Source organism: Aythya marila (assembly GCF_965140915.1).
Source record: "Aythya marila genome assembly, chromosome: 13".
NCBI classification, from domain to species: Eukaryota; Metazoa; Chordata; class Aves; order Anseriformes; family Anatidae; genus Aythya; species Aythya marila.
The window spans coordinates 8,358,235-8,373,147 of NC_139054.1; the positions used below are offsets into that span (position 1 = coordinate 8,358,235).

At 43.4% G+C, this 14,913-nt stretch overlaps 1 protein-coding gene across 5 annotated transcripts in view; it reads left to right on the plus strand.

Annotated features, from left to right (window-relative positions):
• MBNL3 (muscleblind like splicing regulator 3) overlaps positions 1 to 9,491 on the plus strand; it is a 98,694-nt gene extending 89,203 nt beyond the window's left edge. For all 5 annotated transcript variants that reach the window (XR_014318396.1, XM_082770685.1, XM_082770687.1 and 2 more), the window contains one exon: positions 1,523 to 9,491. The gene's annotated coding sequence lies outside the window, so the exon portion shown is untranslated. The remainder of the gene's footprint in view (positions 1 to 1,522) is intronic.
• The last annotated feature ends 5,422 nt before the right edge of the window (positions 9,492 to 14,913 follow it).

Below are 14,913 nucleotides of genomic sequence, written 5' to 3' on the forward strand. Positions count from 1 at the left end.
CTAGGCTGCTGGGTTTCTCTGAATGTGAATAACAAAGTTGTTTGTCCTTTTCTTTGACTTTGAGTGATTTAAGGCCTTAGCAGCAGTCATTTTTCCATTGCTTTTATTTGTAAACATTAGCTAATGTTCGTAAGAGAAAATCCCTTGGGGCTTTTAGTTCATTGCTGTGTTTTTCACCCCAAGATGCAAAAGAGTAGTTCAGCCACTTCAACAGGAAATCACCAGATTTTCCCAATGCAGGCCATTTAGCGTGCACAGATAGGCAACCTATTTCTTCCATAGGTCACATTTACAGGCAAGTACTTAAATGCTGGAAATTAATTTGGCAAGCAATTCTCTAATTATATCTTTAGCAAATGACAGAAGTTACTCATGTTGGTGGTGGCCCTTACCTCTGGTGACCGAAATAAGCTGTTGTATGGATAAATGGCCAGCTAACTGTGGCCGTCAACCCCTGTTAGTCTAGGGGTGAACACTGAGGTACCCCTGTCAGTTGAAAATGTTCTGCATTATGCAATGTACTGCTCTCCTAAATGACAGACAGATGTGTATGACCGTGTGTATGACCCACCAGTCTGCCAGAAGCTCTAGGCCTCTCAACACCTCACAGCTGCAGGGTGTAAACCCCCTTCATAGACTGGTAGAAAAGGGCTATTTCTCCCACTGTCAGGAGCCCTTGTATTTTGATCCCATATCTGTGTTGTTTCCTACCATATCCATGTGTAAACTAAAGGCCAGCAAATCTCCCAAGCACACGTCGTTTCATGCTGCCACCCAAGCATGTGAAGTTGTGCATGTGCTCAAGTTTTTTTTTTGCCAGATAAGGATCTTCACTGACATTTCTCAGTGCCAAGGGGTGAATTCCCAAAGCTGCTGTGAGTAGGAGTTTTGTTATAGAAATACTTGCTGCTCTGGCAGATGTTGTTCTTTTTCTTCATGGTTGACAAGGTCCTGGTAGCCAGGCTGACTAGCCTAGCTCTTTACAGGGAGGATTTTCACAAGTATATCCAAGGAGAGAAGATTTGCTCACAGAAGAGGGTAACCTGGGCACAGGGTGTGTATGTTCATATTTTGTCTCTGAGCCTGATTCATATTTGGCTCCCTAGGATTAGATTTTCATGTGAATATATGTGGCTGCCTTCAAAGGACATAGGAGCCAACAGTGGTCAGGGATTCCTCCGGTCCTCTCATTAGTCACTCTCCACCTGCCTTCTTGTCTCACAAATGGAGCTGTTATTCTCCCACCTCCCTATTTCATAAATTGTTTTTTCAGCATGTGTGAAGCACACTGGAAATGGAAAGCCTTAAGTGCAGACTAAAGAGGATGCCAAGTGTGTTATTAGTAGTTTCATCCTACATCAAAATTGAGAGAATAAAACATTGTCTCTCCACAACATACAAATAGCAACCTGTTGGGCAATGCAGTGGGGGTGTAGATGTATCTTAGTAGAATGACTTTATTGATGAAAATATATAGCTAGCTTCACATTCTTTCTTTGTTCTTTTTTTCTTTCTCCTGCAGCAGACCATGTTGAAATTCTGAACCGTAAAATTATGGAGCACCAGGACTTCTTGGTGGGAAGCTGCGCATGGCCTTTCTGTATATATTCCCTCTTCCCTTCTATCGTTCTCTACCACCTCTACAGTAAGCCTGTTGCAGCCTACATGTTAACCAAAAACTGATCAATGGGAATGTCAAAAAAAAAAAAAAGGAAAAAAAGAAAAAAAAAGAAAAAAAAAGCACTATAGAAACAATTAACAAACAGCGCTCTGTTATATGAGATATACAAGTAGAAAATTATAATAGACTTTTATAACACATTACTTTAACACACTTAATCATTTTATGACTACCATCCTGATAAGTGCATCTGCACAGCGGACTGTTGGTTTACTGTATACTATCGATGGATAAATGTTTGTCTTGTTTTTAAAGTGTTATCTTACTGTTTTGTTTACATCATAGTCTATTGATTTGTTTTAAAGTGTACATCATTATCAAGTATACTCAATACCATTTTTTCATTATTGTTATGTCTTAAGTTTTCATATACTGTAGGTTTTATGGGGTTTTGTTTGTTTTTTACTAAAAATGTTATTGTGGGAAACAGGAATTATGTGCTTGAAAAACACGACGCAGGAATGTTCTGCCCTTTTCTGGATTTTGCAGTTAATGTCAGCTAGAGTTGCTTGTGTTAAATGCTCCTTTTATCATGGAAAATTTGCCTTCAAGCAGAGTCTCCAAATTTTTAGTACAAACAATATAAAAGGACAGCTGTCATTTTAGTCCAGTTCAGGGTATTTCTTTAAATACAGTGAGCTCATTTTGGAAACTGAAGAAAAAAGAAAAACACAAAAACCCAATCTCAGTAAGGGGATAAGAAAGATTTGCTCAGATTATGGTAAGCATCAAGGAATTTCTGCAGTTCTGTTGTACGTTGAAGTGCATTCTCAGCTGCAAACGGCGCACAATCTTTCTTGCTGTTTTCATGGTGCAGTGAAAAAGAAACATGTGGATAGGTAAGATGGCTTCAGTTGGGCAAAGATGCATTTGCATTGGAGAGAAACAAATGCCAACTGTTAGCTATAAAACATGTAGCTGGAGCAGGCCCATAATCATGACATAGCCCAAGCTGGGTAATACCATGAAGACTGGGCTTGTTTTCTCTAGGCATGCTGAAACATTTCCACCTGAAATCCTCTGTGGCTCTTTGAAATTTTGTCAGCATGCACCAATTCTTTAATCACCATTGTTCATGATTCGGTGACTTTTCCCAAGATTTCTGGCCCTTTAAAGCAAACACAGCAGTAACAAACCAGAAGAAAAAATCAAAGCATAAACATTCTTTTTAATGGGGTTCTTGCAGGTCAGTGGATGTATTTTGGCACCTTCAACTTGATCAAGACCAACGTTTGTCACAACCAAGGGCTAGTTTTCAATACCTCCTCATCAAGCGCATGAATAAAACAGCTTCCAGCTGAGCATGCTGGGCAGCACAGCCTGGTGTCGTGCTGCCTTGCTGAACAATCTGGCTACACAGAATGCATTTTAGTTCAACAATGCAGCTAAATTCATCCCTGTCATAGCTGTGTAGTATCACTGGCATTATGGAAGAAATGGATTTGCTCCTGTAAATCCACGAACTCCATAAACGTATCAAGTGCTAGGAGAAAGACAGTCATTATTAAATACAAGCAAGAGACAAGTTCCTAGTGTCCTGCCTCCCTGGATTCACCGTGGTCTTGTAGAGTGCCAAACTCTGACAAACAGGTTATATTTTCTTTTCCAAGTTCCTTGGCCTTGGTTAGAGAATTTCCTTGCCCCCCTCTCCTCCAGTAGGGGCACAGATACATTGATAGACACGTACCTACATGGACCACAAGTGATAAAGGGCCGTGTGGAGCACAACAGGTTTGTCCCTGATGAGGCTCTGATCAGCTGCTTGTGGCAATTTATTCATGGCAAGAATCTTTGAAGAGTCCAGCTCAAAAAGGCCTTGAGCCAGAAGGGATCTTTCTATTCATTTCAGCAGGCTTTGAACCAAACCCTGAAAGAGGGGAAAAAAACATACACCCCTAACCCTTAATCATGAACCTCGTGTTTTGACAGTCACTTGTGTCTGTAGATGTTTCCCAGTCATCACCATTCAAAAGCAAGATGGTGTTGCCTGAAATTAGTGACTCTCATTTATATTGGCTACCACATACCTGTTCTTTTAACCACTGAGTTTCTGTTTCCCAAAACCATAACATTGTTAGTGGAAAAAGTGGATTTGAGTACTTCCTGTTTGAAATTATTTGTGTATCAAAATGGGTTTTGCACAACCTGTGCCAGTGCCTCAACAAAGAACAGAGCTGATCTTCTTAAGCCAGAAAGGATGCATTCAAGCTTGTATGGCTTTATGAGTTAAAGGAGGTTGGAACTTTTTCAGTGCTAAATGGATTTTTGTATATCTTGACACTTTGATGTAACCTCCTATTTTATTTATCTACTTAAACATCTGGCATAGATGTGCATAGAATGTAAACCTAGAATACAGCTGTTTTCACGTCACATTTAAAGCACTGAAAAAAAAACGTTTAAGGATTATTTTTTATTAAAGAGGTCCAATGAGGGATGTTCAGGGTAGTTATATTAGGTGCCACAACAGTTTTTATATTGCTGGCAAATTTAGAGTTAATTTGTAAATGAGTTTAAGGAAAGAAAAGCTTGAAGCACTAAACTTCACCAAATTCAAAACAATCTCGGCAAAAAATGCCATTTTGAGGTAGCACTATTTAAACTAGTTGTGCAATGACTTGCTCTAATTTTCTTTGTTCAAGAAAGAAAAAAAAAACAGTCGACAGACTATAAATTTCCTAAATAGACTATTACAAAGTCACCAAGCTAGTTAGTGACTCTAAACAAATGTCATAAAAGCATGAATATCATCCTTTATTTGACAAGAGATGTATGTAAGTTTGTTTAAATCAATATAATTTTAGTGACATTTTTATAAGCTTCCCACTTTCCATGAACCTATATTTTTTATTTATCCAAAGTTATTTCTCTTTGTCCATTTCTCTCAGCCTTATGCAAACAATATGCAAGAAATGCTGAAACTTGGATAAAACGGGTCATGCAGAGGGAAAATGAAAGCTGAGATTGATCATTTTCACGAAAAGGTTGTTAGTAGTTTCAATAATAAGTACTACTACTAAACTGTAACATAAGCAGACAATAAAAGAGGGATTTAAAATAAAATGGATTCATAAAACTATTAAGATTATTTTTGTTAAATACAGTGTTTTTAGTAGTTTGGAACATGATTTCACAATCAGCCGTGTTTTTTAGTTGGAAGTTTCTAGCTGATGATTTTTGACTTTGTATTTTTGCATCGTGATGTTCTAGAAACCATTACCTCCCTGGCCAGCCCGCGCCGGCCCCGTTCCTGAACACTCTGAAGCACTTTTCCTCTCTGCCATACGTGTCATTTCGCACTGCACTCGGAGTGTTCATGAACAGTGGCGCGGGCGGGCTGGCCGCGCGCTCTGCAAACCACAAGCGCCGTGCTCCTGCCACGGCTCCAGCAGCGGCTGCGGAGCTCCAGATTCCTGCGGCGGGGTCCTCCCAGCGTGCAGTCGGCTGCAGACCACGGCGAAAGTCCCGCCCGAGCGGCTGGAGCTGTGCAAACCGTACAGGCAGCGATGGAGATGGGTATGTGTCTCTTGTAAGGTGCATCGGGTCGGATAAGGAGACGTGTGTGTCTGATGAGATGTCTTCTCCACCTTGCAGACTCCTTGCTAACGCAGTAGAGTAGCTCTAGGACATGCTAGTACACAATGATTGAGAAACTGGAGTCCTCTTTTTTTTTTTATCCCTTGTACATTTCACATACATGAAAATTGAAAAAGGTGAAATTTATGAGGAAAATCTAATTTCCCATTCCTGTTGAATGGATTTAGTTTGATATTGACCTGATTTTACCATGTGCCTGTTGAAGGCCTTAGAGTATATACTGTATGTTAAAGACTGTAATAACATTAAAAAAAAATAGTTGATAGCCTAATCCAAATGTAAATATAGCTACAACACATTGTTACTAGGCTACAACGCATTAATTCATGTCATATATTTTCATTTCTTTACCATTAGTTTTTAAGGTTTTCATTATTGCTTTTTTGATATCTTTAGTAACTAATGAATTTAATTTTGAAGGAGAGTTAGAGAAAGTTTAAAATTTTTACTACATGTATTCAACCCATTTAGTTATATTCTAAACCAACACTGAAGCATGGTAAGGTATAGAATACAGTCCATAACTAGTTTGTATAGTTTACAGTTTAAGAACAAAATTAACTTTGTATGTAACTCCTACAATGATAGATTCATTGTTAACTAATTATATTAAGTTGTTGTTGCTATGGCAACAAAACTACAACATGGCTACCTTTGTATACATTATTTGTGAAATTTTCACATGTAAATTAAAAGTGATGTGTAACAGTATGAGCTTGTTAAAGGTACAGTTCGATACTGTCAGATAAAGATATGATTGAATATTTTTAAAATCCCAAAGTCCCATGTGAACGCTGAATTTGTGTCTTTATGTCACTTTTTCAGTCAAGAAGTTTACAACACATGGATTTAGAGTCAGGTTTTATAGCTTGTAGAAATTGTTGTGTGGCAAGGGTTATTCCACAGTATTTTAACTTTGAAAACACGACAGCCTGTATTTACGACATAGTGACTGGTCTTTCTTTCATTTCACGTTCACCTGCATTGTGGGAATTCAGAATTAATCCGTTTCAGTACTGTAGCTCTGCTTGCAATTTTGGTTTGTTTTGTTTTCCTAAAATTGAACACTCACATGATTATGTTACGATCAGGGCTAAATAATTAAACGTGTAACTATTTTAATACTAATTTATATTAGCAAAAACTGTACATAAGAAAAAATATTGTGGAATGACCCTGTAACAGTGTTGAAGATACAAATATGCTGCAGTTAAACTGATTCAGTTAGTGTACGAATGTGTGAGACACACCTTTTTTGCACTTATGTACATAGTCCACGAAAGAAATCCTTGGAACTTATTTTGAATATAAAAAGTCTGTAATAATACAGGAAAAGTTTGTAAAAGAGATAGGTATTACTAAGGCTTTGAAAAGGAGGAGTTTTTTGCTATAAAACTTATCTGAAAGCATGATGTTGCTTTGCTGTTGTAAAAGCTTTGTAGTTTGCCATAGCTTATTATACAGCAGACTGATAACAGGTCAGCTCCAACCTGCAGCACAGAGAAATGGGAAACAGTGCTTAATTAATTAGTAAGGTCACTAGCAAAGATTTTTTTAATCAGCCTACATTTTCAAACACACCCTAGGTCATGTTTCTGATGCTTTGTATTCTCGGTGAATCCTATTAGGACTGATAAGTCAGTGACAGCATACACACGTTTTTCCTAGCACCTAATCCTATTTCTAGCTGGAAGTGTTTATCTCTTATAGGTGGCTGTCATTGCAGCAAGTGTTTTAAATCCCAGAGGGAGTTTGAACTGGTGCAACATGCTGGTTTGTTGTTTGTTTTGGTTGTTTTGTTTTTGCTGATTTATTTTTTTCCTTTTTCTAAACCTTTTGGGGCAAGCTAACCAAATTGAAGTGACCAGTGAGCAGTGGAGGAGCTGTTTCGTATTGTCCTGGGATAGTTTTCTCCTGCTGTGCCCCTTCCTTAGTGTTCATCTGAGAGAGCCAAAGGTCCTGGTCAGACAGCAGTGCTGCACAGTGCTGCCTGCCATGAGGAAGCTGTTAGATGGATGCTGGGCAGGGAAGTGAATGCTAATCGTGGCACTGTGGCCAGCTTGGTTCTTCTGGCTGGGGTTAACAGGCCCTATTGTCTTGCCATCAAAAGGGAGTGCAACCATCCCGCCCAGCCTGCTGAGCAGCAACACAGTGCTCCTCAAGCATCTTCTGGGTAGAAAGGGGCTGCCCGGTGGCTGAGGGCTGCATGGCTCTGGTTCTTATCTCCCTGTAGTCGGTCACAGTTTAACAGAGAGAACTGGCACTTCCAGAAGGACCTGGCTGTGCATTCCCTGTCCAGACAAGGCTGCCCCTGGTTCTCTGGAGCTGTCAGGCTGCCCTCTGTACAGCACGAAGCAGCCCACAGCCAAGTGTCAGGAATCCCAAGCAAAGACCTGTGCCCTTACTAGCCAGGAGATGCTCTCATATGCGGAGCTGGTTGTCCTTTTGTTTACTGCTAAGCATGTTGCTTTGCCTAATGAAACGTTAGTCGTAACAGAGAAAACAGAAGATGAATGGTGTAAAATATCCTTCCCCTCCAGCAGATTCCTAATTCCCAGCAGCCCTGGGTCCCTGGGCTCTCTTGATTCCCTTCCCACTCCAGCTCTATTGGTTGTACTGGCAACTCTCTGCAGTACTGAGTGTTTTTTGGAAAAGCTAGAGGGCCTGTACTGACCCACTTAGTTTTTGGTTGGAAACAGTTGTGGGTTTTGTTTGTTTGATTGATTTTCAAAATGCAAACCTCAGATTTGCTTTGGTAAGGTTGCTGGTTTTGCCACAAGGCTGGTCCCAGCTCAGCCTGCTGAGCTGAACACCCAGAACAGTGCCAGTGGGTGGTGGCACCCGGTGTCTCTGGCTGCCTTTCCTGCCCATCCCAGGGCTGGGGGCTGTTGTGTTGCTGCCAGGTAACTGCTCTTCAGCCACCGCTGCTGGTGGCTGTCTTAGAGATTGCTCTCTTGACATCGTTGACAAAATGTCCCCTACCCAGACTGTATTTCACCATGTGGTTTGTTTAAACAGGTGGTTTGATGAATCAGAACCTGAGCATCATGTGGTCCCAGTGTCTTTAAAACAGTGGGAAAAAAAAATCAGATGTCTCTTTGTGGGCGTTACAATAACCTAGATTTTAGTATGAAATAATCAGCAAATTCTAGTCACTGTGCTATTAAGGCTTCCCTTTGCTGTAATCAATTTTATAATCAAGCTCTTACTCATTTCTAAGATTGAGAGAAACATATTTTGCACTATGCGAAATGAATCGTAGCTGGTAAAACTTCCTTGGGATATGAGTATGATCATGACAACACTGCTAAAATCTTTGCTAGTGATCTTTACTGACATCTCTATCATCAAAAATAACTCTATATGCCTCTCAAATGGGATATTTAAACATGCAAAATAACACAACTATTAAATAAAATGAAGTTATTCTTTCCAAACACACAACAGAGAGAATTACCTGACACCGAATTACAAGGTTCCAGTTCTTTATTACTGTACACAGATGCTATTTGATAGTGGTGGAAGCCAAATGATTTTGTTGCCATGGCTTTTGTATCCTAGCAGATGAGGGGATGATAAGACCATTCTTAGATTGGATTATGGGATTTTTTTTCTTTACAATTAGCTTTCTTTCAATTATATTTATATTTTAAATCATGAAAATGAAACTAAACTCCCCATGCTCCTTATTATATCACCTGACAACAGATCACTTCTTTTTTTAATAGAGAATTGTATTTTAGGCAATCAAATCAAACAGAGAATGTTCTAAATTGTCGATTTTTTAATTTAAATATATAAAAACACTTATACTGTACTGTGTAAAGTAGATATTTGAAGCACATTCTTCTTTTCATAGGCATTTCTGGTAAAACAAAGTAAGGGAAACATTAGGAATCAATTTAATGGTATAGTTTAGAATATATACAAACAATTACAGTTAGCCCTGTGGAATTGTAAGAAATTAAAACATCATCAGATTCAGACAGGCATAGGCTAATGCAATATTTCAGTTCCATAACACAATAGTTCATTCCCTCAACTGCTACCAACAGGGTGTACGCTTTGAATTTATTTTTCTTTTTGCCACGTTATATTGCTGTAGTGCTTGTACGTGCTTTAGAAATGTGCATAATGCTACTCATTTTAGTATGTTACTTCTATATTGTTATTGTTTATTTTTTGATCTTTTAATAAAGTGTATAAAATTCTTGGTTATGTTTTTTATGGATCCATATCTACACATTAATAGGAGTTTACTTTAAGAACTTTTCAAGTTCCAGTTTATTAGTCCCAATCTTTAAAGGTTCTGATGTAAAAATAATAACTAATGAATTTGATTCAATGTTATATCTAAAGTGTAGAAGAACAGAATAAATTTCTTTCCAGAAAATACTTTCAGTATTTTGAATTCTGTAGCCAGTGCCTCCTCTTTATTGGATGCATTAGGCCTATCATATTAAAGTTACTAACACAAGAAAGAAATTTGTATTTTAGAAAAATAAAAGTAAAACTTTCCAGATGCTGCCTTTTGGTTTCTCTTGTGCCTTAGACCTTCTGAGACACATGTGATGTGTTATGTTTGTTTTGTATTTTTCCATGCTTCCTTTCTGACCCTATCTATGATGTGATTAGAGAGGAGATCAGAGCTGTGCATTTGAAGATAACCATGAAGAATAAATTGAATATAATTCAAAGGCCTGCAGCTTTTGTAGCACAGTGATGTGTGTATTAATTTTTCTCTTTCAGCATTTGTGTCAGATACTGTTTTGAACGTCCCAGTGCAGTAATACAACAGTAATCTCCCTTTGGCAGAGTCCTGGATTCCCAGATTCTCCTCCAAGTGCCCGGCTCTTTCCCTGGGCTGCCTGGCCAAGCTCCGCACCCCCGGCTGCACGCAGCCAGCGGGGCTGATGTGCCTCTCGCTGCACCTGGGGCGACTGCAGCGACGCTTGGTCTGATCTTCCTCATGGGAAACGTGCTTCTTGCTGAGACACAGAGGTTTTGTTCCTTCTGTAGCACTGAGTAGATGTAGAGATAAGAACATCGTTCAGCAGCGTCTTCCCTCCTTGGTTGCCACCCGTGTGCCAGCAGCATTGCTGTAAGGGGACTTTTGCCCCTAAACTCTCTTGAGGTCACCACTTACTCCCTAAAAGCATTAGCCTCCATTTTCCTGAGCCCCAGGGGATTCAGGTCTGAAAGTGAAGCAGAAATCATCTTTCCTTGTGATGCTGATCCTGATGTGCCTGGGGTCCCCGCTGTGAGCTTGATGACAGCATCAGGGCCACGTCCTCCTACAGCGATCAGAGGGAGCTGCATGGGAAAAATTGGAGGTGCCTCTTCCTCAACCACACCGCAATGCAGAATCTGCCTTGGCCAAGGAACGGCCAGGGTTGTCTGTGATGGCACAAGGGAGGGGATGGGACATGCAGGGGCTCCTGATGTTCACTGCGAGCTCTTCTGTGGTACCAGTTGCTTTCGCGCTCACGTGTTGGGTCCAGCTGGAGGCACCAAGCCCTGCGGCATGGCTTTGGCAGGAAAGGCTCTCAGCAGCAGGAAAGGACACCTGGAAGCCCCTGAAGATGTGGAAGGCTCTCATCTTTGTTTAAGTCTTGAGTCGCATTTTGGCCTTGGCACCCAGGCTGCTGCAACACAGGTGATGCAAGATGACAAGCAGGTCAAGACCTGTGCAACAGAAGGTGTTTAATGCCAACACGAGGAAAGGGACTGCAGCATGGGCATTGTTGGCCATTTTCGCTACAGGTTCCTTTGTTGATTTAACTAGATCCGAGGCAGGTTCTTTGCAGCTCCTGGGCAGCCTACATGTGTGCATGCCTAGCCAGCATCTGACCTGGAGTCCTGCCTCATAGCCCAGAAAAGCAGGGTGGGAGACCAGGTGAACTGTTCTGCATTTCACATCCAAGGTGCAAGCCACATGGATAGTAAGGATCTTGGTTCCTAAATGTGTTCAAGAATCTGATACCAGGGAAAAATAGGAGTTTTAAAATAAATATGTCAGGCTCCTGGTTTACTACAGCTGCCTGGTGGTGTGCAGAGCAGAAGCAGGAGCAATGCTCCCAGGCACGCACTGTTGTTCCCCATCAGCTTTAGTAGGACACGCTGTTGACTTTGAGAAAAGACAGACCAAGTCTAGGACAAAATTATATAACTGTTTCTTTTTCATCAGCCTGTTTCCCTGTCTTCTCCTTGCAGGTTAATTGACTCTATTTATGTGTCAAGGCCACTTAGATTTTTTTTTTTTCTATAAATGACTCCTGCCTAGTCTGATGGCGTAATTAAGTGTCTGTATTGTTTCTGAAACCAAAAAAGAACAGGGAAAACTGAAACTTTTCTAAGCAATGGATGCTTTGGTGTTCTACTAATGGTGTGGGACCATTCCCGAATGGTTACTCAGTTTTCATTACCTGCTTTCCTCTGCTTCACTTTTACTGCTGCAAACACTGTGCCATGGGTCAGTTGGAGAAACCCAAAGCTTTGGAGCTGAGAAATGTTAATGGGTTTAATTTTATGGCCCTGTGTATCAGAGAGGGTGATGCACCCATGGCTCTTAATTGAGTTCGTACCAAGCTCATCTGTTGACCAGCAGTAGCAGGAAGGGTTTTACTGGGCTGGCAGCGGGCAGCGCTGGGCTGCAGGCAGGCTCCCAGCCCCGCAGGATGGAGCAACGCTGCTGCAAAGCTGAAGCCTGCTCAGGAAAGGCAGAATCCACCTCTCAGCTGACACGAGCCCAAGGCAGCCTGTCCACCGCTGCCAGCTCAGGTATGACCATGCTGAGATTGAGGTTGGGCGTGAGGGAAAATGAGGCCAGAAGAAGAGCTGCCAGTGTTTTTTGCCAGCAAGCCAAGTGCTCCTGACTGCTCAGGTGCAATTACTTGTCTTGAGCCAGGACTAGTGCTTTATAGATGAAGTTGGATTAAAGAACCCAAGCACACCGTACATGATGCTGTATTTATGGCAAGTGTCATCTGGAAATATTGCAGCACCTGGCCTATCTATCTTCCTCTCTGCTGGGGCATGTTTGTGCAGGAAAGCCAAGTTTAATAAAAATCTCCATTTAGCTCTTTGGCTATTGAAACTTCAGTGGGAAACCCAGGGAAGATATCTATTTTTCAAGGCTTGCTCCTTATTAAGATGGGCCTCTGTGGTCCAAAGCCAGACAGTTTTTACCCAATCTGGACTTAGTACTGGATAAATAGATCACTTTGATCTATTTATTATAAGGAAAAGGAGGATGGAGAAAGAAATGTTTGGCTAATCCCCTATGAGTTGTGGATTTAAAATATTTTCACCAACAAAAGCAGCCAGTTAACCCTTCCTGGTGGAGGGAGCATGCTCAGAGCAAGCTGCAGCCCATCTACCCAAAAAGCAACACCTGTGAAGGGCCCAGAAAGGTCTTGTGGTGTCTGTGGGTAGAGGGACCTGCCTGGAGGGGGAAAATCACAGCTTAAAGGCCATGCAGAGGCGCTTGGAGGAGCAGACACTCCTCCGGGTTTGGTTTGGCTGGGCTACAAGACCTTTGCTGCAAATGCCTTTGCCCTTTCCTCCCCATTTTGCCTTTTTCAGGGTGTTTCTGCCAGTCAGTGCAGCAGCAGCGTGTTATCCTGTTCCTGCTGTCCTTGCCTTGGATCTGGAGGTGTAAATCCAGCCCAGGGCGATGGGATGTGTGCAGCAGCTGCCACAGCAAGGAGCAACACAGCCAGGCAGGAGGCTGCGGTGTGATGCTGCACCATGGATTTCTTTGGAGCTGCACCTGGGTCACACAGAGGTATTTCTGCTTCCCTCCGCAGTGCATGCAAATTATTTGCTTGTAAATGTTATCTGCACCATCCCAAAGGAGCTGCTTCTGCCTTCTTCCCCTCTGTGGCCATCACGTTCCCAAAGCCTGTGTTTATAATCGATGCAGCTTCTGCTTTAACAGGCTGCCACCATAATTCAGCTGATCTCGGTGTGGTTTCTGCTGCAGCTTCTGTGCACAAGCAGCGGCTCCAGACAGTGTGGGCTCTCCAGCATGCACTGTGTCCCTGCTGACAGCCCCATTTCTGCCCCCCCACCTGCAGTGTGGCTGCTGTCTGGAAGGGCCCTGGCTTGTGAGCAGCTCCTGGCAGAAGCTCCACGGTGCCCGGGATGTGGAGAGGTGTTTTGAGGTGCATGCGTGTGTGTGTGCCACAGTAACAGTACTCACAGCTACTCTGTGAGGCTTCTGGAAAATGCCTGTCAAAGAAAAATACTGTTTGACTTCCACTGCAGAAACCCAGGCCTGAACAACAGCCGCCGTCCTTCTGTCCCTGCAGTGTGACCCTGCCCGAGGGACGTGGTGGTGAGGAGATGTGTGAGGAGATGTGGGACGTACCGCCAGCGCTCGAGGGCACTGCTGAACTGTCAGGCAGGTTACGACACGAGAGGCCCAGACCGTGCCCCAGTGAGCCCCACGCTGGGCTCGGTGTTTGTCCCCCACTGGGGCAGGGGAAGCAGCAATGGGAATTTGGTGACCTCAGGCTGAAACAATCCCCTGCCCTCTGTGCCAAATGCCAAAGGGACACAGCTCCCTTCAGCTCTCAGTGGGGCAGTCTGGGGGACTTGGAGGGGCGAAGGGATGACAGACTTGGGACCTGGGGCTCATGCCCAGGAGCCTTGGGGCAGGATGGGCCAGCTCTGCCCAGGCTATGTTAGCACATCCCGGCTGCAAAGGGCACTCCCACTCCATGCAGCTACAGAGGCTGCTGTATTTAATTGATTGCATCGTTCAAACAGGGTCGTCTGGCTTATGCTAAAGCCTGGAGCGAGGAATTTAAGAGCCCAGCACTGCCTAGAGCAGGGCAGCTAATTGCAAGGGGTGACCCCTCATAAAGTAGTTGTCCTCGCTGGCCCTGGGCACATTACTCTGTGTCCCTCACTGCAGTGCTGCTGAGCAGAACAAGAGGAGGCAGCACCCACCTCGCCATGCCCTGGGCTGTCCCTCCCCGTGGGGACACTGCCCTGGAGACACCGCTGGGTTCTGTGGAGCCCTGGGGGTGAAATGCTGTGCTAGGGCAGGCATGGGGCAGGTCTTGGGGAGCCCAGCCAGAGTTTTAGAGCAGATGTGGCCCCTCAGTTCAGGGAGCCAGAGAGAGAGCTGCCAGGCACTGCCCCTGATGCAGGGTGACGGTGGGAGCCTGAGGTTTAGGACTGGGCAGGATGAGGCCTTGGAAGTCTTCTTAATTCCTAGTCTGAGGGTGGGGCTGTGGCTGGATTTGGACCAGCAGGGACAGGCAGAGCATGGCCCATGCCGGGTGGGGAGGTGGGCTGCAGTTCCCCCTCCCAGGCTCTCACCCCTCTGCCAGCTTTGCTCAATTATGGGAAATCCTTTAAGCTTTTGCATTAGTGCTGTATTTAGGTCTGCGCTGTATTAGGACTTGGCACGGGAAGCGGAGTCAGATTTCTCACTTAATAAAGAACATTTTAAAGGCATTTGTTGCCATGGCCCCAGCACTGCCAGCCCACTGGCTGGGGCATGACGGGTGCTGCAGGAGGGGAGGGTGCTGGCGGTGCTGGAGGGCTCCTCATCAGCCACGCCTGGCCCTGGCAGAGCCAGCCCTCTTCCCTGCCTCGCTCCCGTGAGGCTGCTGGGCTGGCAG